This window comes from Carlito syrichta, unplaced genomic scaffold (assembly GCF_000164805.1).
Source record: "Carlito syrichta isolate Samal-C Ts95f unplaced genomic scaffold, Tarsius_syrichta-2.0.1 Scaffold123321, whole genome shotgun sequence".
Lineage (NCBI taxonomy): Eukaryota > Metazoa > Chordata > Mammalia > Primates > Tarsiidae > Carlito > Carlito syrichta.
Window position 1 is genome coordinate 376540 of NW_007067417.1, and position 24948 is coordinate 401487.

The 24948-nt window shown below is 54.7% G+C and overlaps 1 protein-coding gene across 1 annotated transcript in view; it reads right to left on the reverse strand.

Annotated features, from left to right (window-relative positions):
- Positions 1–24948, reverse strand: part of RBFOX3 (RNA binding protein, fox-1 homolog 3) — an 86957-nt gene that overhangs the window by 61433 nt on the left and 576 nt on the right. The window lies entirely within an intron of this gene.

A 24948-nucleotide genomic window follows, 5' to 3' on the forward strand; every position in this document is an offset into this window, starting at 1 on the left:
CTTCAAGATTTCTCCCTGGGAGGCCCGAGGAATGGATAAGAACCCTTCAAGGAAACTTGCTAAGACACCTGGCTCCATCTGGGTCACTGAACCAAACTCATAGAGGGTGCAAACGGGCCAGTGCCATCTAAGGATGTCCCCAAGGGACTCTGCATGCTGAAGTCTGAGGACCTGGTGGGTGAGGCAGTGGGGAGCCAGGTCTCCTTAAGTCTTTAAGAGCTAGGATGTTCTGGGCCCTGAGCCTGGCCCTGTCTCAGTCCCAGAGGAGCCATCTCTGCAAGGGGACAGAGGCCAGGGCAGGAACAGTTCCTCCCAGGCCCCCACAGTTCACCCTTGCCACCCCTGGAGGCCAAGGACAGTTGTGTTTTGTCCTGCTTGGCACCCAACAGCCCTGATGACCAAGCACATCCCTGCGCCCTGGCTGGCCAGCCCAGACAAACTGATGAATACTGTCTATGATCATCGCAGGCCTGGAGAGGCAGCACGAGGGAGGTGACTCTGAGCTCAGGTGGGGCTGGAAGGGTGGGGAGAGCTGTCTCTGCCACTGTGATGAACTGTGTCCCCCAGCTCAAACTCCTATGTCAAAGTACTAACCCCTAGCACCTTAGAATGTGACTGTGTTTGGAGACAGGGTCTTTAAAGAGGTGAAGGCTCAGCATGGTGGCTCACACCTATTATCCTAGCACATTAGGAGGCCGAGGCAGGAGGATCACTTGAGCCCAGGATTTGGAGACCAGCCTGGGCAACATAGCAAGAAACAGTCACTACAAAAAAATTTTTAAATTAGCTGGATACGGTGGCCCGTGCCTGTAGTCCCAGCTCCTCAGGAGGCTGAGGAGGGAGGACAGCTCAGGAGTTCAAGGTTACAGTGAGCTATGATCAATCGTGCCACTCACTCCACTCCAGCCTGGGTAACAGAGGGAGAGACCGTCTCTAAAACATAAAAATACTTAAATAAATAAATAAATACCGGGAGCCAGAGGCGGGTTGAGACAGAATCCCTTGGAACAAAGCTACGGAATGAGGACCAAATGATCTGCAGGGGTGAGGCATGCCTGCCTGCTGCCCCGGTTCTCTGGGAACTCTGAGGCCCTCTGGCACCTGGGGCTGGCATGGCCCAAGTTGTGCAGCCAAACTACCCTGTAGCCCAACCTGGGCCCACGGGGAATGTGGGACCCTGTCTGCAGCAGGTTTCTGGAACGCTTTTATGCCGCATCTTCTTACAGTTATATTCTTTTGGGAAATGTTAACTTGGTCTCCACTGAACCTGGGAGCTGACAGCCACCCACTCACACACTCCAAGTTCATCTAGGACCACAGGGACACCTGCACAGAGAGGGTGCCCATGTCCACTGCTGGGGGCACGCATGTGCGCACTCAAGACATACATATTCATGCGCCACCGTCACACGCACATACGTCCGTACTCACACACTTGCTCACAATCACTCACTTATGCATACTACACCTACACACCCATGCACACTCACACCCACACCGCTAAAACTATACTACAGAGGGTGAGGAGGGATCGCTACGTCCACCTTCCCTATTGACAAGTGCTGCCAAACAATGGCTCACAGGCTTCAGCAGGGGCGTGCCTGTCCACGTGTGTGTGCACCTTCGTCTGAGGCAGCCCAGCACCGCTCCCTCTCTGAAGCACTGAAAACACGGAGAACAGATCTGCTTGCAGCCTCCCTGGCCCAGGGAAGGCCCCTAGTGGGTGGAGAGGACTGACTTCCCCAGCCGGCTGCTACACTTGAGTAATAAGTCCATGTCGAGCTCCGGCCCCAGGGGATTCTCCTGAGATCCAAGAGCAGTAGATATAGCTGGGATTCAAGAACACGGATATAACTCCAGGCCCGGAGGAAAAACGCATGCATGATGCCTTCCTAGACATGGGATGAGGCAGGCAGCCTGAAGCCACGGCTGAACCCCTGGACCTCAGCATTCCCTGGCACCCCGAGGGATGGACCTAGGAGCCACATGGGCATCAGAGGCCCAGGCACATGAACACGCAGCAAACAGCAGTAGCTTCCCACCTCAAGCTGCAAGACAGAGCAGGATGGACCACTGTGGTCTTCTGGAAGGGGTCTCTTAAGCCAAGGCCTAAGTTCTTTTTTTTTTCGGGGTCTTACTCTGTCGCCCATGCTGAAGTAGAGTGGCACGATCACAGCTTATGGCAGCTTCAACCTCCTGGGCTCAGTCCCGTGAGTAGCTGGGTCTACAGGTACATGTTACCACGCCTGGTTAATTTTTTTTACTTTCTGTAGAAACAAGTTCTCACTATGTTGCCTAGGCTATTCTCAAACTCCTGGTCTCAAGCAATCCTCCTGCCTCAGCATCCCAGAGTGCTGGGATTGCAGGTGTGAGCCACCATGCCTGGCCAAGTTCTATCTATCTATCTATCTATCTATCTATCTATCTATCTATCTATCTATCTATCTGTCTACCTACCTACCTATCTATCCTGCTATCTATCTATCTATCTATCTATCTATCTATCTATCTATCTATCTATCTATCTCACTCTGTCGCCCAGGCTGGAGTTATTTTTTTAATTATTTATTTTTATTTTGAGTTGGAGTCGCACTCCGTCACCCAGGCTGCAGTGCAGTGGTACACTCACGGCCACCCCAGCATTGACTTGCTAGGCTTTGGCACTCCTTCCACCTCAGCCTTCCAAGTAGCCAGAACCACAGGCGTGTGCTACCACACCTGGCTAATTTTTTGATTCTATTGTAGAGACGAGGTCTCATTAAAGGTGTCTGGGCTGGTCTTGAACCCTCAGGCTCAGGCAATCCACTTGCCTCAGCCTCCCAAAGTGTGGGGATTACAGGCTGAGCCACCGAGCCCAGCCTGGAGTTATTTTTTAAATATTTTTCGAGATGGGGGTCTTATTCTGTTGTCCAGGCTGGAGTGCCTTGCCACAATCAAAGCTCACTGCAGCCTGGAATTCCTGGACTCAAGCAATTCTCTCACTTCACCCTCCTGAGTAGCTGAGACAACAGGCACGTGCTACCACGTCCAGCTAATTTAGAATTCTTTTTTTCTGTAGAACTGGGAGTCTCCCGATGTTGTCCAGGCTGGTCTTCAACTCCTGGGTTCAAGTGATCCTCCTGCCTTGGCCACCCAAAGTTCTGGGATTATAAGTGTGAGCCACCGCACCTGGCCAAGGCCTAAGTTCTGACATCTGACAGTAATCCTAGGCAGGAACCAGGGTCTGCAGTTGTCACTCCTGCCTTGTATCTACCCCCACCCAGCTTCTCCTGGAGCAGGGTTGGGCTCCCAGGGCACCCCCATACTCCACCAGCCAGTTCTCCAACAAACTCCTGGGCCAGAAAACTCAGAAGGGAGAGCAAGATTCATTCATTCGTCCATCCTTTCTATAAACACCCTTAGGCCAGGTGCGGTGCTAACTGCTAGTACCACCTGGGTGAGTAAGTCATCTGTCTGTCCCTTACCCTCCAGGAAGTTACAGGTTAGTCAGAAACACAGCCCTTCTGCTGACAAACTGAAGCACTTCGCAGGACAGAGAACACAGCCTTTCTCTGGTGGGGTCATCCAGCCTGGAGCACTCAGGGGCAGCTCCCTGGAGGAGGTGGCTCAGCTAGAGCCTTGAAGGATGCATAGGAGTGAGACAAGGAAGGGGCCAGCAGAAGTCACGGAGGCAAGAAGCAGATAGGTTCCCAGAGCCCAGGGGACAGGTCAGATTGTATTAGGAAGGCTGAGTGGCCCAGGAAGTCTGTGCTCTTCTGCGATGCACCCCTCAGAGAACCCTGGAAGAGGCCTAGAATCATCTCATGACTCAGGCCCATCCCCTGACCCCACCTTGATGGTCCCTACTGCTCCGGGGCCAGGAGTGTCCCCACTTTTTGGACACAACCGTTTTCCTGCAACCTAATGCACCTCGGGGGGATGCAGAGTTGTCCTGTCTGCTCCGGCGCTGATGGCTGAGGTTGCCTTGGCTCTTCCCGTCATGGCTGCTCCCCAAGCCACACCCACGCTCTGGGGGATTAGGGCGTCCTGCCACACCAAACCCACAACTGTCCAAGGAGACGGTGTGGCCACAGCAGGGCCTGTGGGTGGCGGAGGTGGAGACAAAATTCAGAACTAGACTGATCAGAACACAGCTCACAGCCTTCCTCCCTAGCTGCCCCCGCTGAGAACAGAAAAAGGAGGACAAACCTCAGGCTAATGTTCACGCTCCCTTGTAACCCCGGGTCCCATTAAACTAGCTGCACAATCCCAGCTTTACCTTGCCGAGCCAGACATAATGGGACATTAGAACTGAATTAAATTTCCCTTTAATTACAATGGCCCACAGATATTGTTTAATTTGTAACCGGGGAGTTAATGTGGTTTTCCCCTCTTGCAGTCATAGGACTGCCTGCACACACATGTTTCGTCTGCACGGACAGGGTACAGGACCAGTCCCCCAGGGCACAACATTGGACGCAGCTGTCCCAGGCCAGTGGGCATCCCTGCCCGGCCCCGCCTCCGTCCGCCCCAGCCAGGCCCACCGCATGGAGGACGTCAGTGCGGCCGTCACATGTCACACGGAGCACACATGCATGAACCATCCTAATAGGCAGGCAGGAGCATAATTTTTCCTCTAATTACATATTCAGCACTTCTGAGAAAATGAGATTTTAGTAATTCAATTGGACTGAGAAGCGGGGCTATAATAAAATGAAATTTGTAACAATCGTGCAGTTAAATTAGTTAAATGGAGAGGAAGGAGCTGTGGAAAATTGACCCCTCGATCTCCTAAGGACTAATCAGACATTTGAACCGAGTTGTGCTAACAAAGCCCCCGGGTGTTGCGGGTGAGGGCAGGGTGGGGGGCTTCCCGCAGCAGGTGAAGGAGGGGACAGGCAGGCTGAGAGCAGACCAGAAAGAGCCTGGGGTGGGAGGGGGCGGAGGATAGCCCAGTGCGGGGGAGGCAGGTGCTGGAATGGAAAAAGCCAAAGGCACACTTTCTGAATTAGGCGTTTCTCAAACTGCAGTTTTCAGAACATCCCCTGGTGCCACCTGGAGAGGGACAAAGTCACTGAGGAGATCAAGGTCCGTGCAAAAAGTCTCTCGGGGCTCTCCTGAGCACAGGCACTCTGGGGCTGTCTGGGGAACAGAGGTGACATTAGGGGCCGAAGTTGTGGAATCTCCACTTTCACAGCAACCCCAAGACACAGAGGTTCAAGATAAGGGAGAGAAAAGCAACTTATCCCCTTCCTCCTCAGGCCCCTACAGCACAGCTATATCTCCCCTATATCTCCTGGGAGTATCCGAACCCAGGACCCCAGCCCGAGTTCCTCTGGCCTTGACTGGCTCCCTCCGCAGAGCTGGGCGCACACTCTGCTGAACCCAGTCTCACAGGGACAGCGACTGCTCCTGCCCTGCCCTGGGGGAGGAGGCAGGTCCGGGACCTCTCTGGTTCAGGCCTCAGCACCCTGGGAGGTATCAAGATGGGAGGCATGGACACCAAGCCTTGGGGAGTCAGGAATCCCAGAAATGAGGCTCTAGGGATGCGCTTTAGGTTGAAGTGAGGCCCTTGGGGAGGGGAGGCCTGGGGCACCTGTATGTCCTCTTTCTGATTCTGAACCTACGCCTCTGTTTTGCAGAGATACCATCATTCAGGAGAACTTCTACTCAGAAGACCCAGGCAAAATAAAGTCACTCAATCCAGGAGCTGGAGGGCAAGATCTGCACTGGGAAGAATGCGGCCCCCTGGGACCCCCTGCAGGGCCTGGGCTCTTTCCTTGCTTCTGTCTGCACACGACTGGGTGCAGAGCTGCTTGTGTGGGAAAGGCCCGGAGGGATAACCCCACCAAGCGCCCACCCCGCCTGCTTCCTGCCTGGCTGGCACAAAAGCATTGCAGGCAGAGCGCCCCGCATTCCCCCCTGGCCCCACCGCAGGGACCACCAGATGCAGAGTGGGTCTCCTGCATTCAACTCCTCCTCGCCCAGGTGCTGCGCGTTCTCCTGGCCAGACTGTGGGTGTCTCCCGGCCAGATGGCGTCCAGACAAGCCTGCTGGAGCCCACCTTCCCAGGCCTCCTCGGGACCTTATGCTGGGCCTTCCAAACACCACACGGAAGGGGTCAATGCCCAGGGTGGGTGGAACGTGCCCCCTGCCCTGCAGCCTGAGCACACAGTACATTCTAGAACATCAGAAGCTGCTTCCTGTCCCCTTCTGCTGGCAGGGCCCACTTCCACGCCAGCAGCTTGGACCAAGGCAGCAGGGAAATCAATAAGGAAGCTGGAGGTGTTGGCACCAGGAATCCTTCCATGTTGGGGTCTGGGAAGGTTGAAGTGGGGAGGCTCAGGGTTTAGGATGGAGGAAGAAAAGAACGGGCCAGGAAGACCCAGAAGTTTCAGGCCTCCGGGAGGGCTGGACATGGCTGTACCCTCAGGTTTTCCATCTGGTCAGGGACTGCGGTGAGGTGCCCAGGCAGGGAAGTGCAGCTGTTCTGCACAAACCAGCTGTTAGAAGGTAGTGGGGAGTCCAGAGGAACAAACTGTCTCAGGTTATCCTGGTGCACCGCTGAGCTTTGAGGGGTCAGTCCACTTAACCCTCACACACCCCCAGGACGTGGATGCTGGATTAAGAAGCTGCAGGGTCTGCGACTCAGATGCAGGATAGAGGCTCCCACCTGGTGAGGTCCCCTCCTCGGGGTGGGAGACATCTCACTCTGTCTTGGGAGATGTTGCATAATTGACACCTTAGGTGCTTTTTCGAACGGCCAACTTTGCCAATGAAAATGGTGCCACTGGCCCTCCATGGAAAGCCTGGCACTAGGTGTGGACCCAGCGGCCAGCAGTGGAGCCAAACAAGAGTGCATGCACTCCTCGGTTAATGGATGTGAGCCTTTCCTTGGCAGGTGGGTTCCAGATGGGGAAGCAGTGGGTTTAGGTGGCCTCCTGGTAGCCTCACCTGGATGAGGGGAGGTTCCCTGATGTCCCAGGAGTGGGTCTTCCCATGAGCCCTGGAGCTGGCTGGGAGGCTGGGGGAAGGTGCAGCTTTAGGGATGCAGAGGGAGCAGAGGGCAGGGCAGAGTGAAATGTTGGGGTGGGGGCGTGCAGGGCTTGCCACTAACATCTCTTGTCCCTCTTCTCCCTGCATTAGAATCACTCAACGCAATGTCTTACCCATCTTTCCACCCTTACTGCTGGGAACAAAATGAACCCTTGGAACATCACCTGCTAAAGGAAAGACTGGAACACACCCCAATCTTCCTAGGCGTCTCTGACACCTGTTCCTGAACAAAGTTAAGAGGCAGGGCGGGAAGGGTGGGGAGGGGTGAGGTGTCGAGGGGTGGCACAGCCTCTGCTCTCCAGTGCCTTCCCCACAGCCCTCTGGGCTGGCCTCCACCTCCCAGGCTGCAGCGAGCCATTCAAATATTTATCCCTGTTTCATCTTCTGGACAGGAGAATGAAGAGAGAGCAATAGAAAGAGAGGGAGAGAGGAGAAAAAAAAATTCGAGTTTCTCATTTGAAAGTTAATTAGTCTAATTAGGTCTAATTAAGAGCCCCCAACACAATGCAGCTCATAAATGAAGTGCCGTCTCCTCATTTCCTTTGGTTCTCATTTTAGACAGAGCTTGGAGAAGTCTGGGAAAGAATGGGTGCCCAGAGAGGCAGAGGAGGGCACGGTGGGGTCCCCTCCCTCTGGGGACCAGGTGGGAAGCCACTGGACACAGCAAGCCAGGTGCACATTTTAGATCCCTCCACACCAGTCTTCCAAGGTCATGATGGGAACTCTCATATCCCATTCTCAGTGAGCACCTGTTTCCTGGCTCTGGGAGTCCCTGGAGAGAGTCTGGCTTCACTAGCGTGGGTCCTCTGGCTCCAGAGTCCTGTTCAAGGGTTTTCGGGTTTGTGCACAGGGTATATGCTTCCTCCCCCAGGTTCTGTAGGCTTCTAGAAGTGAGGTGAGGTCAGAAGGCCATTAGGGGACAAGTCCTGGTTTGGGTGCCCAGAACCCATCTGGTGGGTGGGGTGGTGACAGTGGCAAGACACCGCAAGATGTCTCGAGGGTGAGGACCTCTTGCCTGCAGCAGGCTAGGAGCCAGTGATACAGGGGACCACCATGAACTGGCAGGGGAGGAATGCGATCCACAGGCACTGGGTTTACCGACAAGGAAAATGATGCCCAAGGGGATAGGGTGAAACGTCACACAGAACCGTACCCAGAGTGTGATAGAATTGTGATTGGAACCAGATAGGACAGACATTAAAAACCTGGTTCTCCGGGGCAGGGGCAGGGCAAATCTTGGCTCCAGACAGAACACGGATGAAGCTCCGGCAGATGCTGTGGGATGGGCTTCCTTTGGGGCTTTCACCCGGCACAGTCTCCCGTGGGAGAGGACCCAGACAGGTCCTCAGACAGGGCTGCACTCAAGAAAGGAGGCCAGGGCAGGTGCCGGGAGCCTGCCAAGCACTGCGGGCCGCCCCAGGCTTCTACTCAGGCAGCCCGGACCAAGCAAAGCAGCAGCAGGAATGGCTGGAGGGGCTGATGTCTAAGCCAAGATCAAAAGAATTAAATAGGCTTAGTTCTGAGCCACAGATGGGGGGGGGGGTCTGAGAGCCACCCACAGGGAGCCGAGACGGGGAAAGGGAGCGAGGAGGCTTGAGAAGACAAAGGCCCTAGACCCTGGCACGCAGGTCTGGGGGAGGAGGCCCAACTCCCTCCCGATGGGGGACTCCCTCCACCACTCGGAGCCCACCCACTCCTCCAGCCAGGCTTGCACCAAGCCAGGTCTGCATGTGAATGTCAGGCTCGGCTCAGCTAGAGAATTAAAACAAAGGGAAGCTGCCACGAAACTTTCTGGGTGATGGAAGCTCTAAAACTCGTTTGTGGGATGGTCACACGACTGTGAATTTACTGTCACTGAGTTGTACACTTTCCAAAGGCAAATTTTATGGTATGCAAATACTACTTCGATGAGGCCATTAAAAAATACTAAGGGGAAGAGACCTCAGTCTGCCTCTATGTGAGTCTAGAAACACCCTTAAAAAGTGACCACAAGCAAATCTAGAGGGCAGAGCTGGGGGCAGCAGGTGTTGTCGCCAGTGCTCATTGTCAGCTGCCCGACACGGGCAGTTCCTGGCTGTGACCATTCATGCAAGGTGGCCATGTCACCCTCTATCACAGATGCACTTCACCAGGGCAATCTTCTTAGCCACTCTGTGCCTTAATTTTTCTCTTCTGTAAAATGGGAAGATAAGTTACATCCTGGAGCTGCTGGAGGTACAAGTGAGACTGTCAGGTACAGTGCCAGACTCAGGGAGTGCTGGGCCCCTCCTCTCTCCCCCTCCTCCTGGATCTCTGTCAGGCCGTGCGGGTTCCCTTCTTCCCTCCCTCTGGGGTCTCTATCAGGTTCTGGGGGTCCCTCTTCCCCTCTTTCTAGGGTCTCTCTCAACCTGTACATTCCTCTGACTCGAGCACCCTCTAATGAGGCCCTGAGCTGAATGCTGTGTGTCCATGGGTCTCAGGTGCACCTTGGCTGGGGCAATGATGTGTGACAGCCCCTAGCCGGTCCTGAAGTCCTTTTGTGGCCAAGGCAGGGTCCGTGGGTACCCTGAGCCCCAAGTGACAGATGAGGGAAACAGGCGCTTAAGCCTGAGTCTTCTGGTGTGTCTCCTCCTCACCCCAAGTCTACTCAGGGCCATGGTCTGCCTGGCCCCTACGCCAAGGAAGGGTCCCTTGATGGGTGCCTCCAGCCCTGCAGAGTCCTGCCACCTGGATTTCTCACTCTGGATTCTCCCATAGCCCCTGGGACCTCTTCAACCCCAGCCCTATCAGGGTTCACGCCACCGTGGAGTGACCTCGGGAAGCTGCCTCTCTAGGGTGATACGTTCCCTTGGGGGTCCACCGAGGCCCTGCTCGGGGGCAGCACACAGGCTCCACTGATTTTCAAGGAGAGAAAGGGAAGAGATGGGGTTTCTCCTGTCCACGTGAAAGCTCTTCCCTTCACCTCCAATTATAGAGGGCGGGGGTCCCTGGCTGGACTCCAGCCCCAGGGCTGGGGGAGGGGTGGGTAAATGAGGAGGATAGTTGGCGCTTTATGGGAGCCTGAAACAGTGAGGCCGGCACAGAGGCTGAGGAGTTCTGAGAATTCTGGATATCCAGACCCCAAGGACACCCAGTCCTGAGGGGTGCTGACCCCACCTTGCTCCACTCCACACTGGCCAGGCCCCGGGGACCCAGGCACTGCTTGCTGAGGGGCAGGCACAGGGGGCAGGGAACATTCGACCAGCATCTCCAAATCACACTTTCAACTCTAAATTAAAATAAATCCCCATTATCAACTTGTGAATAGCACAATTACATTGCATTTGCTTGAGTATGGGTTTAAATTGTTAATTTGCCGATGGAAATATCGAAGATAAACTACACGTTTTGTGACCTTATTTCAGCAATTTCTTTTCTTGATTTAATAGATCTGGAGCTTGGAAGAACAGAAGAGGCCAGTGTCTGGGGGGCTGACCTGCTCCAGGCTTGGGGCTGGCTACAGTGGCTGCTTTATGTCACGTGTCCTCTGCCCTCCCAGCATGGTGGCATCCTTGCCCAGTGACCCATGAGGAAACTGAGGCGGTGGAGGGCACTGAGCAGGTGTGGGCGGGCCTGGCCTCTTTGCCCACCCTGACGAGCATGCTGAGGGTCCGAGGACAGGCCTATCCAGGAGGCGACTTCCCAACCATAGAGGGCTGTGGCCTCTCTGCGAGTGGCCTGGCAGATACAGAGCCGAGGCCTCCTCCGTCAGCTGGTGTGTTTGGGAATGTGGCCCATTTGCCAGTTCATCCTCCCAGCTCACTTTGTCCTCCTGCTGGGCTTACAAGCCCTGAGTACCCTTGGCCTAGCCCTGGGTCATACACACACTGTTGCTGCACGCATGTGGGCGTGGCAGTGTCATCCTGGAGACCTGAGGCAGGACTCACAGTCCCAGATTCTTAGCCACATGGTGGGCAGCCCCAGACACACAGCCCCACATGGTGTGATTCCATTCTATGAAACACCCAGAATAGGCAAATCCATAGAGACAGACAGATCAGTGGTTGGGAGAGGCCGGGGGATGGGAGAACGGGGAATGGCTACTCATGGGTGTGGTCGTTCCTTTATGGTTGTTGAAAACACACAAGGGACATCACTGGAAAACAATCACTGCACTAAAGACACACACATGCTCTCATCAGGTTACCACTGAGTCCAGGGACCTTCAAAAGGGCCCCTTGGGTCCTGCCTAACTCCCCACCAAGGGCCCTGCTGCAGAGGTCTGGCCCATGGGGACTGTGTGAGTCCTGGTAAATCTCAGAAGAGCCAGACGCTGTAAGCGGGACGGAGGCAGCCCTTGCCCACCCAGCCTAAGGCACCATGGGTGGGGAGGTGCCCACCTCTGCCTGGGTCCAGGCCGTCAGCCGCCTGGGTTTTGACAGAGGGCCTGGGTTTTTCTTTTCAAGCACCCTAGGCCGGATCAAGGCTTGAACTCAGATGTTGGGGTGGCAATAGGAGATCCAACTCAGGAAGGGCAGGAGTCAACCCCCAGGCTGCACAAGGGATGCTTCTTCTCCTCTTCCACTCCCTCATCCACAGCAGGAAGGATGTGCCAGCAAACTTCTCCCACAAGGCCCTCCGGAGAGCTGGCTAAGCCAGTACTCTCCAGATCATACCCTGCTCAGGACCAAGAAACCATGGGACCTTCCCTGAATGCCGCAGTCCTCGAGAAACAGGCACCAAGGACCCCACATGGCATGATTCCATTCTATGAAATACCCAGAACAGGCCAATCCATAGAGACAGACGGCAGATGGATGGCAAGGCTTGGGGAGGGGAGGACGGGAGTGGCAGCTCATGGGTGTGGCCCTTCCTTTATGGATGATGAAAATGTTCAGGAACTAGAGAGTGGTGATGGTTGCAAAACCGTGAATATACTAAAAACCATGGAATTGTATACTTCATAAGGGGGGATTTTATGATATGTAAATTATGTCTCAATAGAAAATTCACAGATACAAATTATTAAAAGGAAAGGAAAGAAACAGAGGAAGGAAGGAAAGAAGGAAGAGAGGCAGTGAGGGAGAGAGGGGAAGTGGTGGAATGAATGATCCAAGCTTGCTGTACCCCTTTAAACTCCTGTCCTCTGAGCCTCAAATTCCCATAGGAAATGTGATGAAAGAAGCTGCCTTAATCTTTGTCACCTGTGGCCACTCAGCTGCTTCCCTGTTGAAGGGTCACGTGGTAGGATATGGAGGGGTTGCCCCACTGGAAGGGGTTGGAAAGACTAGCAGGCAGACAGAAACCAGCACAGTCCGCTCTCCGAGCTGCTGACAGACCAAGGCTGGGGGTCTCAATCAGGGAGGGAGTGTGCTGGGATGGCTGCACCTCCAGACAGCACAGCAATAGTCAGAAAAGGTCTCCTGAGAAAGGGAGACAAGAGAAAAGTCTTGAAGGAGAAGGCATGTCAGGTGGGTGTGTGGGGACTGACACTCTGCAGTAGGCACAGCAGGGGCAAAGACCGGGAGGTTGGAGCTGCCTGGTGAGAATGCCACATCCTGCCCGGGCCAGGAAGTACATCCCACCCGACATCAGCTAGCCACCCCCCCAACCTGCCCTTTCCTAGTTTGTTTTTCACACCAGGCCACATGCTTGGAGTTACCCTGGTCTTTTGGTTTGGGAGCCTTCCCGGTGATGCAGAGAGGAGCTGACAATGGTCACTCTACCTGCCACTTTCTCACCTGGTCCCCTCATGGAGAGGCACTCATGGAGAGGCCACCTGCCGCTGGTCCTGAGCCCCTGCAGTGCACCTTCCTGGTTAGTAGTGTCTCGGGACATCCGGGCAGGGGTGTATGGGGCCGCCACCTCCCCTGGAGCAGAAATGGAGAGCCCTAGCTTTCCCTGGCCCATTTACCTTGCAGATGAGCTTGGGATGGTGTCTATTTTGGGTCTGGCAGAAAAGGCATGGCAGGATCCGGAAGGGGCTGCCTCGGCTGCAGCAGGACGCAGCCAGATGTTCATGGAGAACAATAGGTGAAGGTGTCAAGCTCCCAGAAGGGGCAGCCAGGTGTTCACAGCCAGCTAGGGCGCTGGCTCTGGTCCAGTCGAAGGGCCAGGGAGGAGGCCAGAGGAAGGAGGGGGGCCCCGGGGCCCCCCGCCAGGGATGGGCAACTGGGCCTGGCACCCGAAGAAGTGGCGGAAAGGCCTTTTCTCCATCCAGGGGCCAGAACTGGGGCTCATGAGGGCCGGGGTTCAAGGCCTGGGTCAGTCTGGGCAAGTGTATCTCCCCAGCCCTGCGCTGACACCATCCTCAAGCCAGAAACCACATCTACCCCGCTCCACGGCCCATCCATTACGCATCCTAGGTATCCCTCTTCTGCTAAACCTTCCCCATTCACCCCTCCCATTTTTTTAGAGACAAGGTCTCACTCTGTCACCTAGGCTGAAGTGCAGTGGCACATAGCTCATTGCAGCCTTCAACTCCTGGGTTCAAGCGATCCGCCCACCTCAGCCTCCCAAACAGCTGGGACTATAGGCACACATTACCATGCTAATTTTTAATTTTTTTGTAGAGACAAAGTCTTGCTATGTTGCCCAGGCTGCTCTTGGCTCCTGGTCTCAAGCGATCCTCCTGCCTCAGCTTCTCAAAGTGTTGCGATTATAAGCATAAGCCACTGTGCCAGGCTTCACTCACCCCTCTTCATCCCACCGCCACTCCTGGTTTGGGCCTCATCACTGCCGGCATACGCCATTGTCCTGGGTGTCCTTGGCCTGTAGTTTTCTAGACCCTTCTTTTCCATCCCAGATGAACCTTCCTTACCTGTAGATTTGATGCTGTCACTCCTGCTCAAAGACCTTCCATGGCTCCCTACCACCCACAGAAAAAAGTCAAAGTTTTTCAGCCTAGACACCGAAACATCCTAGAGATTGTCACTCCCTCCTTTGTACCCCGGGTACCAGGCACTCCAATAACCCCCCTGAACCCACTCAACTCTGTCTTCCCACATAAACTGCCTCTGTGCGGACAACCCTGCTCACAGACGCACAGTCACAGGTGTCAGCCTCTCGACACCGCTCCTCTGAGATCTGAACTGTCCACTTCTCAGCCCTGTTGAGTATTTGAGACCAGCTGTGAGTGAAAATTACACAGGGGATTTCGAAGATTTAGCATGAAAAGAGAATGCCAAATATCTCAATCATGTGTATATTGATTAAACGTTGCAATGAAAACATTTTGGATCCGGTTAGACAAAACACATCATTCATGCGAATTTAATCTGTTTCTTTCTACTTCTGTAGATGCGGCTATAATACTAAGCGAACTACATAGAAACAAAGAACTGAATACCGTGTGTTCTCACTCATAAGTGGGCCCTGAACATCAGTCACATTAGCAAAGGAAGGGATCGGCAGTCTCTGGACACTGCTGTGGGAGGGAGGGAGGGAAGAGAGAGGGGTACGTGACAACACAAAGGACACCTGGTCCACTATCGGGGAGAGTGAGGACCAGGTGGAAGTCCAAATTTCACCTGCATGTAGCCTACTTAGCAGTTAATACTCACTGGTACCCCACATCTCTATAATAAAATAAAAAAGAAAACTTATCATCACACGTGGCTCCATATACTATACTTCTATGGACAGTGCTGGTCTAGGCCAGGGGTTGTCAAGCTTTTTCTATCAACGTCCGGACAGCAAATATTTTGAGTGTTACCGGCCATATGGTTTCTGCTGCAATTGCTTGATTCTGCCGCTGCTGCTCAAAAGCAGCCACAGACAGTACGTGAACAAACGAGCCTGGCCGTGTTCCAACACAACTTTTGTTTTTTAATAAAAATAGACAGTGGGATGGATTTGTTCCACGGACCCCTGCTCTAGATCTCTGGTTTCTGGACTTTTAAATAGCACTAATTAGTAAAATTTAATTAAAAAAAAAGAGGCGGGGGGGGGGAATCGATTAGATTGCCAAACTTTTATTTTACCAAATAAGGACTTTTATTTTTATTTTTTATTTTTTTGAGTCAGAGTCTCAATCTGTCACCCAGGCTGGTGTGCAGTGGCACGCTCATGGCCACCCCAGCATCCATCCACTGAGCTCAGGCGATCCTTCCACCTCAGCCTTCCAAGAGCCAAAACTACAAGCATGCTACCACACCCACCTAATTTTTTTTTTAATTGTAGAGACCAGATCTCGCCAAGTTGGCTGGGCTGATCTTGAACCTGCGGGCTCAGGCAGTCCACTCGCTTTGGCCTCCCAAAGTGCTAGGATTATAGGTTGAGTCACTGAGCCTGGCCCAAATAAGGACATTTTAAAAAAATGAATGGCAGATATCAATATCACTTCACTAGAAGGGTATTTCGACACAAAAAATGAGTAGATGTATCTTTAAGAAAGCAATGACTACATTATTCTGCTTTCTCCCGCTTTGCCATGGGTAAGTGAAAACGTCTCAAGACACAGCCTGTCATCCCTGGTGTAGTCACCATGAGCCAGACCAGCCCAAGTCTGACCTGTGGCCACAGGAGGGATCTCAGAGTCCGCTTGTCCATGCCTCCCTGAGGCACCCCATGGGAGCAGTGTGACTCCCTGCATACCCCCCACCCAATGCTGATTCTAATGAAGGGGTTTGGGGAGCCCAAGTGGAACTCCATTCCTAGTTGGCTTTCCATACCACAGGGCCAGAGTGTCCAGGCCCTAGAGCTGCTTTGTCTGACAGAACCATCTAGATCTGCTCCCAGAAGTTAACCATGAGCCCACATGACTGCGAGTCCTGGAAACATGGCTAGACTGAACAGAGATGCCCTGTTTGTGAGAAATCTACACCCGACTTCAAAGACTAAGTACAGACACAGGAACGAAAACTATCTCCTTAATAATTTATCTCATCTTGATCATTTTTAGCGGTGATATGATTTGGGATAGGCTGGGTTAAATAAAGTGTGTAACTGAAATTCATCTCACTTGCTTCTTGTCACTGTTCTAAAATGGATAACAGAACATTCAAAGTCTCCTATTCGCGGACACCACATTTCTTCTGGGCAGCATTACTCAGAGCTGCTCAGAGAGCCAGCCAGCTGCTGTTGAAATCCTCCGGCGATGGAGAACTTACCACCTCACAAGACAAGCAATGTTAATGGGGATTCACATTACAAACGTCCTTCTAGGCTTTTCCTTTAAACCTACTGCTGTTCCCACCCTCTGGTCCTGTCCCGCCCTGTGTTGCCCGGTGAGAAGGGGCCATTCTCCCACCACTGGCCACCCCAGTGGTTAACACCCACTGGAGATGGTGTTAATTTTTTACATCATCTATCTTCTATAGGGAGGATTCTGTGGGGGTCATCTTGAGACTTTCCCTCCTCCTCCTAAGAGTACAGAGCTTTGTGCATTACCACGTGTGGAAGTTGAACCCCAAGGGCCCCCTGGGGGAGCATGTCAACTAATTACCCTCAACTCCAGAGCCGCCATCAGAGCAGGGGCTCCTCGGCGCACCATTCCTGCATTTCTTTTGCCTGCTTCATTTTGGTTCCCCTTAATTTCTTGGTCCAATTCCTTCTGAAGTCCCATCTACTCATCTATACCAGGGGAGGCAGAGGAAAATAAGGAGGGCCCCAGCTCAGAAAGGGGAGAACAGAGCCCCTCTCCTGGCCTGGTGGTGGGGACCAGGGAAACCTCCAGGGTGAAGACGCCTGACAGTAGATTCCCTGGGGGCAGGGACCGAGTTGCCACGACCACGGAGCTCTCCTCTGCCTTCCTCAATACACAAGCTCACACACACTCACACACATTGTGGCACACGTTCACAACCACACATGCGCACGCACACACACGCACAACCCCACACGTGTGCATACGCATACACAACCCCCCCCCCCTCCCACACATCCACAACCCCCCCACATGCACAACCCCACACCCACACACATGTGCACCACACATACACGCACAATCACACATGTGTACGCGTGCACGCTTGCACACACACACCAACACACTTTAGCACAAGGCCCGGCACAGCGAGGTGCAGGTGACATTTTTCTACATGAGACTGAGGCCTGGGAGCCAGTGACCCAGGCACAGCAGAGTTGGGTGTCCTCCTCCAGGTGACAGCCATGAACCCCAGCAAAAGGTGCCTTTACCTGGCAGCGTCTTTGGCCTGGAACACCCCTCCTGCTCCCGCTGCATGACTCAGGGCCTCCTCTGTACTTCTCTGAGGCCTCTGCAGCCTTCCCAGGCAGGCCCTACCCGGCCTGCCTCTTCCTTCAACCCTTCTCCTCACCTGGAAGTTCATCTGCCCTCTCTGTGCCCTTTCCCCACCAGCATCAGGACTCCACGAGGGCAAGGGCCATGCCCGATCTGGGTCTGACGCATTGCTGAGTGAACGGGTGGCAAACGACACCAGGCAGTGTGACGTGGTCTAACCCTGAGCACCTGCCATTTGTGGATTGACAGCTTCAGATAAGGAAGCAAAGGTTTGAGGGACCAGGAGCTTGCTCTAAGCCGCCAGGCTGGTCACTAGAGAGGCCCAGGACCGTGCACTACCCCCGCCCATCTCCCTCCTCTAGGGTCTCCCGTCATAACAGCTCTAAACAGACACCGCAGGGCCTGCGGCCACTTGCAAAGCTGAGCGAGAGAGACTTTCCCAGGACCTTCTGTGTGGGTGCTGGCCGCAGAGCGGTGTGATTCTGGGGTCCTCTCCCAAGGGCGTGCTGGTTGCAGGGATGTGATGAATCAGCCTCCTTCCTGTCTTGAGGCGGTCTGGGGACCCGCACACACGACACCTGGACCACCCCTCTGCTGCCTGGCTGCCCCAGCTTCCCATGGCTCCCTGGACAAGCTCCCCACGGCTCAGAGCTGACTCACCAGCACTCAGACACTGGGCACGCCCGGGCTGCCGCCTCTCGGGGTGGCGCCTCTGAGGGTGATTAAGAGGCTGGGCCGGAAGGCCTAGGCTGGTGGTGGGAAGGCAGGTCCAGGCTGGGGGGTGGAGGGGGTGGCAGCAGCCTCTGTAGCCCGAAAAGCTCTCTAGAGAGAAGATGCAAAACGCTGTGTGAGAAGCCTGGGCACAGACACACGGCTGGCAGGGGAAGATAGCCAGCAGGGTCCCCACTCTCTTGGACCATCTGGATGGGTTTTGGACACACCCTTGTGGTCACGGCAGGGGAGATGTGCTTGTCACCCTTGGGGCCAATTTCTGTGGCTGAATAGCATCCATGAATCCTAGGAAGGGCAGGACAGGAGTCTTTTATTCCGGACTCTAAACCCAGGGACTACTGCAATGTCTGGCCCAAACAGCAGATCGATAAATAATCCATGGGAGGCTGACCTCAAGGGATGGTGACCCCTTCCCTTTCGCCTTCTCCTCTTCTGTCTATTCTCTGAGATGTTCAGGGTTCCCAGGGATAGGGCACGGTCCTGGGGTACAGAGACCCTTGCCTGCCACTTGGAGCCCCTGACCCACTGCCTCCCCATGACTGTTGGGCCCACCTTTGTCACAGCCTGTGGGGACCCCACTGCCCGCAGGTAGAACAGGGCCTGTGGCACGAGCCCAGCAGCTCAGTAGAGTGGCCCCAGCCTTATTGCCCAGGCCCAGGCCTCGACCCCACCTGGTCTCCTTCCAGAGCTAAACTTGCCCCTCCGAAGTGGCTACTGACACCAAGACCACATTCCGGCTAGGCTGGTGACACAAGATGTCAGAATCAGTCCTGCCGGATGCAGTCTGTAACACATGCACAGCCCCTGGTGGAACCAAACAACCGTTTGGTGGATGGGTTGGCTGGAGGGGTCTGTGTGGGGGAGCAGAATAGCCAGAGCCTGGGGGATGAAGCAGGGCTGGGATCTTTTGGGAGGAAGTAAGGGGAAGATCTGAAGGGGAGAGACAGAAAATGAATATGGAAGAGAGAAGGGAAATTACACAGGGATGGAAGGAAAAGGAGAAGAGGGAGAGCCTTAAAAGCTCGGCAGATTCTAGGGGCCACAACTGATTAGAAGACAGAAGGAAAAGGGTGACGACTAGTTAGGGAGCTCCAAGAGAGGTGCCCAAGAGAAAGAAGCCCCAGGAGAGGTAGACAGCAGCCTTATAGGATGTCTGGCTGCTGCTGCATGCGTTGGGGTCAGAAGCTACCAGCTCCCCCCATACCTAACTGATCCCATAGGCCCCCTGGGTCCCATATTGCCAGGAGCTTTGACCCTCCCTCGGGATGCCTGCCCTGGCCCTGGTGCCACGACAGCCTGGCCTGGACTGAGCTGGGTGCCAGGGGTGTCAAATACCTCCACAGAGCTGGCCCAAGGCCATCACCAGCCTCCTCTTGTCACTAGTCCCTACCCCCACTCCCGAACTTGATATTCTGCTTAAAGCCACCTTAGGGTTGCTGTCCCCAGAACCAGAGGACAGGAGACAGAGGGCACGTGGGCTGGGATCTCGGCATCTGTGTCCTCCAAGGACAGCAGGCGTTTGTGTTTCCCAAGTTGTGCGGTTCAGTGTCTGCCCTGCCGGTCAGGCAGGCTGCAGGCACCCTGTCGTGCCAGGGTGGAGAGGAGAGGCCGCAGGCATATTCTTTGCATGGTTGCAGCGTTCTTCCTGCCCTCTGGTAAACTCCCAGCATGTAAACTGGCTGTCAGCCTAGCCCCCTGCTAGCCAAACCTGCTCCTCAGGCTGGCACCAGACAGATGGCCGGAGGGAGGTGATGTTGGCACCATCATGCTGCCCACCAAACCCGGGTTCTCAGGTGGGACCAGTCAGGATGGACCTCCTGTGTCTCTCCATATCCCAGGGTCTCGGTGCAGGGGGACCCATTTTCCAGACCCACTATGGGCAGGTGGGGAGGGTGCTGGTAGAGAGAACATTTCGCTAGTGATTCCAGGCAACCAGCACATGACTCAAACTTCAGTTTGCTTAGATATAACTAGGTTGTGCAGATCTCTTTAACAGTATCGGAAAATCCAACAGACTCAGTCCTGAAGAGTCAGCCACTTCCTGTTGCCTGGACTACCCCAGCCATGACCCTCTCTAGCCCCCGAGACACACACATCTGTCCATGTTGGGACATGCTTATTTGGCATCAGAAGATGCCCCACTGGGGGAGGTGCCCCAGCCTCTGGGCAGAGGTGGCCCACCGGGAGGTTGGAGAAGTGAGGCTGCTGGCTCTGCACAGCCTCCAAACCCGCGGGTCTGTATGGTAAGAGTCCCTGCTCCTCTGTCCGGGACTGTACTCTCCCTTCAGCCATCACTCCTGGCCCCCGCAGGCTCCTTCCACCCTGTCACATCCATCATCCGTGCTGACCCTAGGTCCAGTCAGACAAAGCTTCCTGCTCCAAGCTCAGGGAAACCCACTCGCCTCTTGGAACAAGATGTCACACTCAGGCTTCCCAGACAGGTCCCTTCCCCTTTCCCCAACCAAGGGTGTCTCCTAAACATTGCTGGGTGTTGGGGTAACCAGGGAAACCAGGCTACGGATCTGCAGGAGAGATGAGAAAGCGTTTAAGCCACAAGTAGGCTACAGCTAACGTACTTTTTCCTTTGCACACAGCCGAGAAGGCAGTTGGAAGGGGACCGGAACTTCTCGAATCTTCGTTATTCATGAGAATGAGAGACGGACTCGAGCCCTGATTGTGGTCTCTGCTGGACTCCAGGTTCTTCTCCTCAGCAGCTTTATGAGTTGGTATGTCACCTAGCCTCTTTATGCTTCGGTTTCCTCAACTGAAAATGTACACATCTGCACACAGGGCTAGCCTTCAGGAGATTCTGGAAGGCATGTGAGCCGCCAAGGAATGAAAACTAGGGAAGAACCCACAGACAGAACCGAGTTACTCCAGGGTAGAATGGTCTCACCTGTAAAGACGGACTCTCAAGGCACAGGAAGCCAAGACAAGGTGCCGCCCTTTGTCTCTCTAATGTTCCCAGAGAGGGACAGCTCAGAGCCACCAGATGGGTTAATTTAGAATGAGCACCATCCGACCTCAACTATTTGTCTGGTTAAATTCCCCAGTTCACAGGATAATTTTGAGGCTATGACTCCAGTCGTCGAGCCAGACCTTGACAGCAAAGGACTTCTGAAGATGCCGGTGGACAAGTAGCCATTCTGTGTCTCCCTGTGCCCATCAGTTACACATTAGTGATCCATGCTGACCCGTAAACATGTGGGGTCCCTGGAATCACACCAAGTCGATGGGGACAGACACCAAATGCAGCCCAGGGAAGAGACACCAAATGCAAAGTGCAAGAGGCATTGCTACGTTTGCTACAGTAATTAATCCTTATTAAAAATTCCCGTGATTAGCAGCCCCACTACCTTAGAGGGAAGAGACAATGATGATTAATAAGAAAACTGCTTCCTAATGAATCCCCAAACAGACCCTTGAATCCCCTGTTCCCTCCACGGAGCTTTTGGGCCCTACCACCGGAGGGAATACACTCTGCTATCAACAACTCCAAGACACAGTCTGCCCGGCACCGTGGAGCAATGTGGAAACGCCACGTTCTCAGCGGAAACTTCCGGTGCTTGGCACTGTTTACCACGGTGGTGGAGCTGACCTGTGATTTCACCTTGATTAAGCACATAAAGACAGTACAATCAACAGAACTCACAACACGCCCTTTAGGAAGGCCCCGGGTCCTCTGACCTCCCCAGGGGCGGTCACTCTCCTGCCAGTAACCCCCTTCCCTCCTGCGCAGTATTTAAGGCACTTATATCTCTCTCCCCCAGAGCGATTTACAGGTTCCGCAATTGGATGGGGTGATACGATTCTCTTTCATAGGACACTGCAGTTTAATAATAAAGTAATCACCAGGACAAAATCCCATTTTGCAGGCTTGGGGGTTTGTTCCCTTCCATTCCCTAAAACTTGCCTCTACTGAGCCCAGACTGGGGCCTCTCAGGGAGTCTTGGGGTGGTCTGGGTTTTCAGATGAGCTCCTTTTTGTCCTGAAAGGTGATCAGTATCAGCCTCATCCCTCACTGGCCATACTGCACCAGGGAAAACAGTCTCAGGATCTAGATGGGCCAGATGTGAGGAGACCATGGCCCCGGGGCAGTCATGCAGGGAGCAATACCAGCCCCTCAGTAGGGCTCCTGGTGGTGGGCTGGCCATGCAGGAAAGTCAAAGGGAGACCCAGGACCACCTCCCACGAGCCCTCAACAAAAGACAGAGCCCAAACCACAGCTGGAGTTTTCCTGGTATCGGGTGACCCGAAGTCACTCATAGATGGTTAGAACTCAGAACTATCACCACTGCTGCAGGAGAGGGCTGAGAGCAGAGAGGGACATAGGACAACAAGCACCTCTGATTAATTACCGAATTGTTGTGTCTCAGGAGGGACGTAGCCCCACCTCCAGCCTACCCAGGATCCAACACATGGCTCCAGGAAGAGGTTAATAACGCTTTAGTAGAGAGAACGGAATTCCTCTGGCTGAGGTTTTATTTTTTAATTTCCAGTTCGAACGACTATAGGTTCAGAAAGCCTGCTTAAATGCTGCATCTTAATGCGCCTCCAACTACGTATCCTGTCTTGCTTGATTTCCCATCTTTTGCTCCTGCTCTTGTCATCAAAGATGCTATTGAGACCGAATATACAGCTTACGTATGGTGCCAACGCACACTCGTGCTGGGGACTTGCAACCCCCACCTGGGAGGCCCGAGTAGTGGCAAGCTCTCATCTCTGGAGGCCTGGCCAGGTGTAGCCCCAGGCCCTTCTTCCCATGGCCTCTGCTTTCAGAGGATGCCGTAGGCTCTGTCTCAATCCAAAGGTGGCTTGGGACAAGCTGGGTCCCAAACTAACTGTCATTATTTGTTTTATAATGGCCCTGGACCACCAGAGCCGTGTGAGCTCCCATTAAAAACGTGCGCCCACACGTAGCCAGGAAATGGCCGCATTCTAGACCTTTCCGCGGCCCACTGAGACACACGGCTAGCCACCCCTGCAGGACAACTGCGGATAATGGAAGGTAACTGGATGCTTCAAAGCCTGGTGCAATGGACATGCACTGGCTTTCCAAGGGACAATTCGGAACGGGTATGTCTACTCCGAAGTCTTTTTGCCTCCTCACCATTGTTACAGGAAGCTCCAAGTGCCACCAGTCAGGGATGCATTCACTAGCTCTGGCCATGCTGGTGGATTCACCCCAACTATGAGTACTGGTCTCACTCCATCAAGACAGAGCCAGTAAGTCTGCCATTTTTCAGAGGCTTGCCATGACATCATTTTAACTCAACCCTCGCATTCAGCCTGGGAGGACTACGTATCCAAGGAAGAGACTGAGGTGCAGAGTGGTGAAGTGACTAAGATACAACCATTAAGCCATAGATTAGTCTCCAGTCCAGGATTCTAATACTCTAAATCCTACACTCTACCTACAGGACCCAGTGCCATGCTGCTGGGGACATCCCGCTGTGCACGGCTGGGCGTGGGGCAAATCCTTGCTACTCTGAGTGGTCTGCCCCAATGACCTCACTTAAGAGCCTGTTAGAAATGTCAACATTAGGGCCCCACCCCAGAGATCCCGAAGTGACTGCTGTCCTCATGAAGATTCAGGAGGGGCTGGAAAGCTGACCTCTGAGGCCCAACCTGACTGCCTATGACTCGGTGACAACTGGGAATTTGGGGAGCTGGCCATGGCCTGGGCTTGGACAACTTCTTGCCTGTAGGTCTAGGGGTCTCCCAGAGGCTCTTGAGCTGTTTCCAGCTGTTTTCAGGAGTCCTCGGTTGTCACAGGTGGTCCTGAGAAGGTTAGACAAGGGCCAAGGGCTCAGGGCTGCAGTCCATTGCTAGCCCCCTCTACTCCCGACCCTGTCCCTCTGCAGCTGCTGACGTGGCCCAATCCTTGCTGCATGGACCCCTGTAAGGGGCTGACCCAAGTGTCTAGCCCCCAGGGGCTGGCTGCCCTGGTCCAGCTCTGAGGGCCCCATCTTTGCTTGCTGTGTCCACTGCTCCTCCTAAGTCACCTTCTATGGCTCCCTGGAGAGCCCAAGGGGCACAAACAGACAAGAATCCACCACTCGGAGGCCCAGTCCCACCTGGAGCCTCTCACTGTCTCCAAGAAACACACATCCACTTCTTTATTCCTTCTTTTATGTGTACCTCCGATGGGGGGCATCTTTATGGAGACTCTTGGTTTGGCCTGGTCTCTTCCTTGGAGATGAGCACCCTGTATTCTCTCCTCCCAGGGGTGCAGAGCAGGTCCTATGGGAGCTCTCCTCCTGGGCCCGGCAGGCCCCAGGGCGCAGCCTAAAGTGCTCACAGTTCCACTAGGCTCCCCCAGCAGCCACCCCAACCCCTGCAGGACCAAGCAGAGGCTGAGGGTGGAAACCGAAAAGAAGGCAGCCGCCACAGCGCCACAGGCCCGGAGTTGTGGGCAGCCTGGGTGGGTGAAGCCAGGGTACTGCAGCCCGGGCCAGGCTGGCAACGGGTACCGCAGCCCAGAAAGGCCGAGGGGCCAGGGGAGGCGACAGAGTCCCCCCTCCGTCCCCAGTGCAGTGCTGGAACCGCACTGATTCCGCATTGGGTGGGAGAGCAGGACCCTCGTCCCCTCCCCCCACGCCCCAGCCAGCTGCTGATGCTCTGCGCGCACCTCCCCACGGGGCATCCTGGGGAGCTGGGGCTCAGAGTCGCTTGCTTTTCTACCACCCCCCCACCAGCCGGAGCTTCCTGCGCAGCCCCGCAGATTGCAAAAGTCTAGCCCCAGCCCCCTCCCCGGCCAGAGCTCCCGGGGCCTTCCTCGCCAGGCTGGGGGCCCCCTCCCGCGAGGCCCGGCGCGCGGTCTGCGCTGCAGCAGAGCTTGGCGCCCCCGCCGCCGCCTCCGCGCGGCCCCCGGCTTTCCCGACGCAGCCAGGGAGGATGCCGGGCTCCCCGTCCCCGCGGCCCCCGCGGCCCGCCGCGAAGTTCCCCGAAGTGACCCGGGCGCCGAGAACCCTCGCCCCCTCCCCTCGGGTTTCCCCCGAGACTCCGCCCGGCGCCCCCTC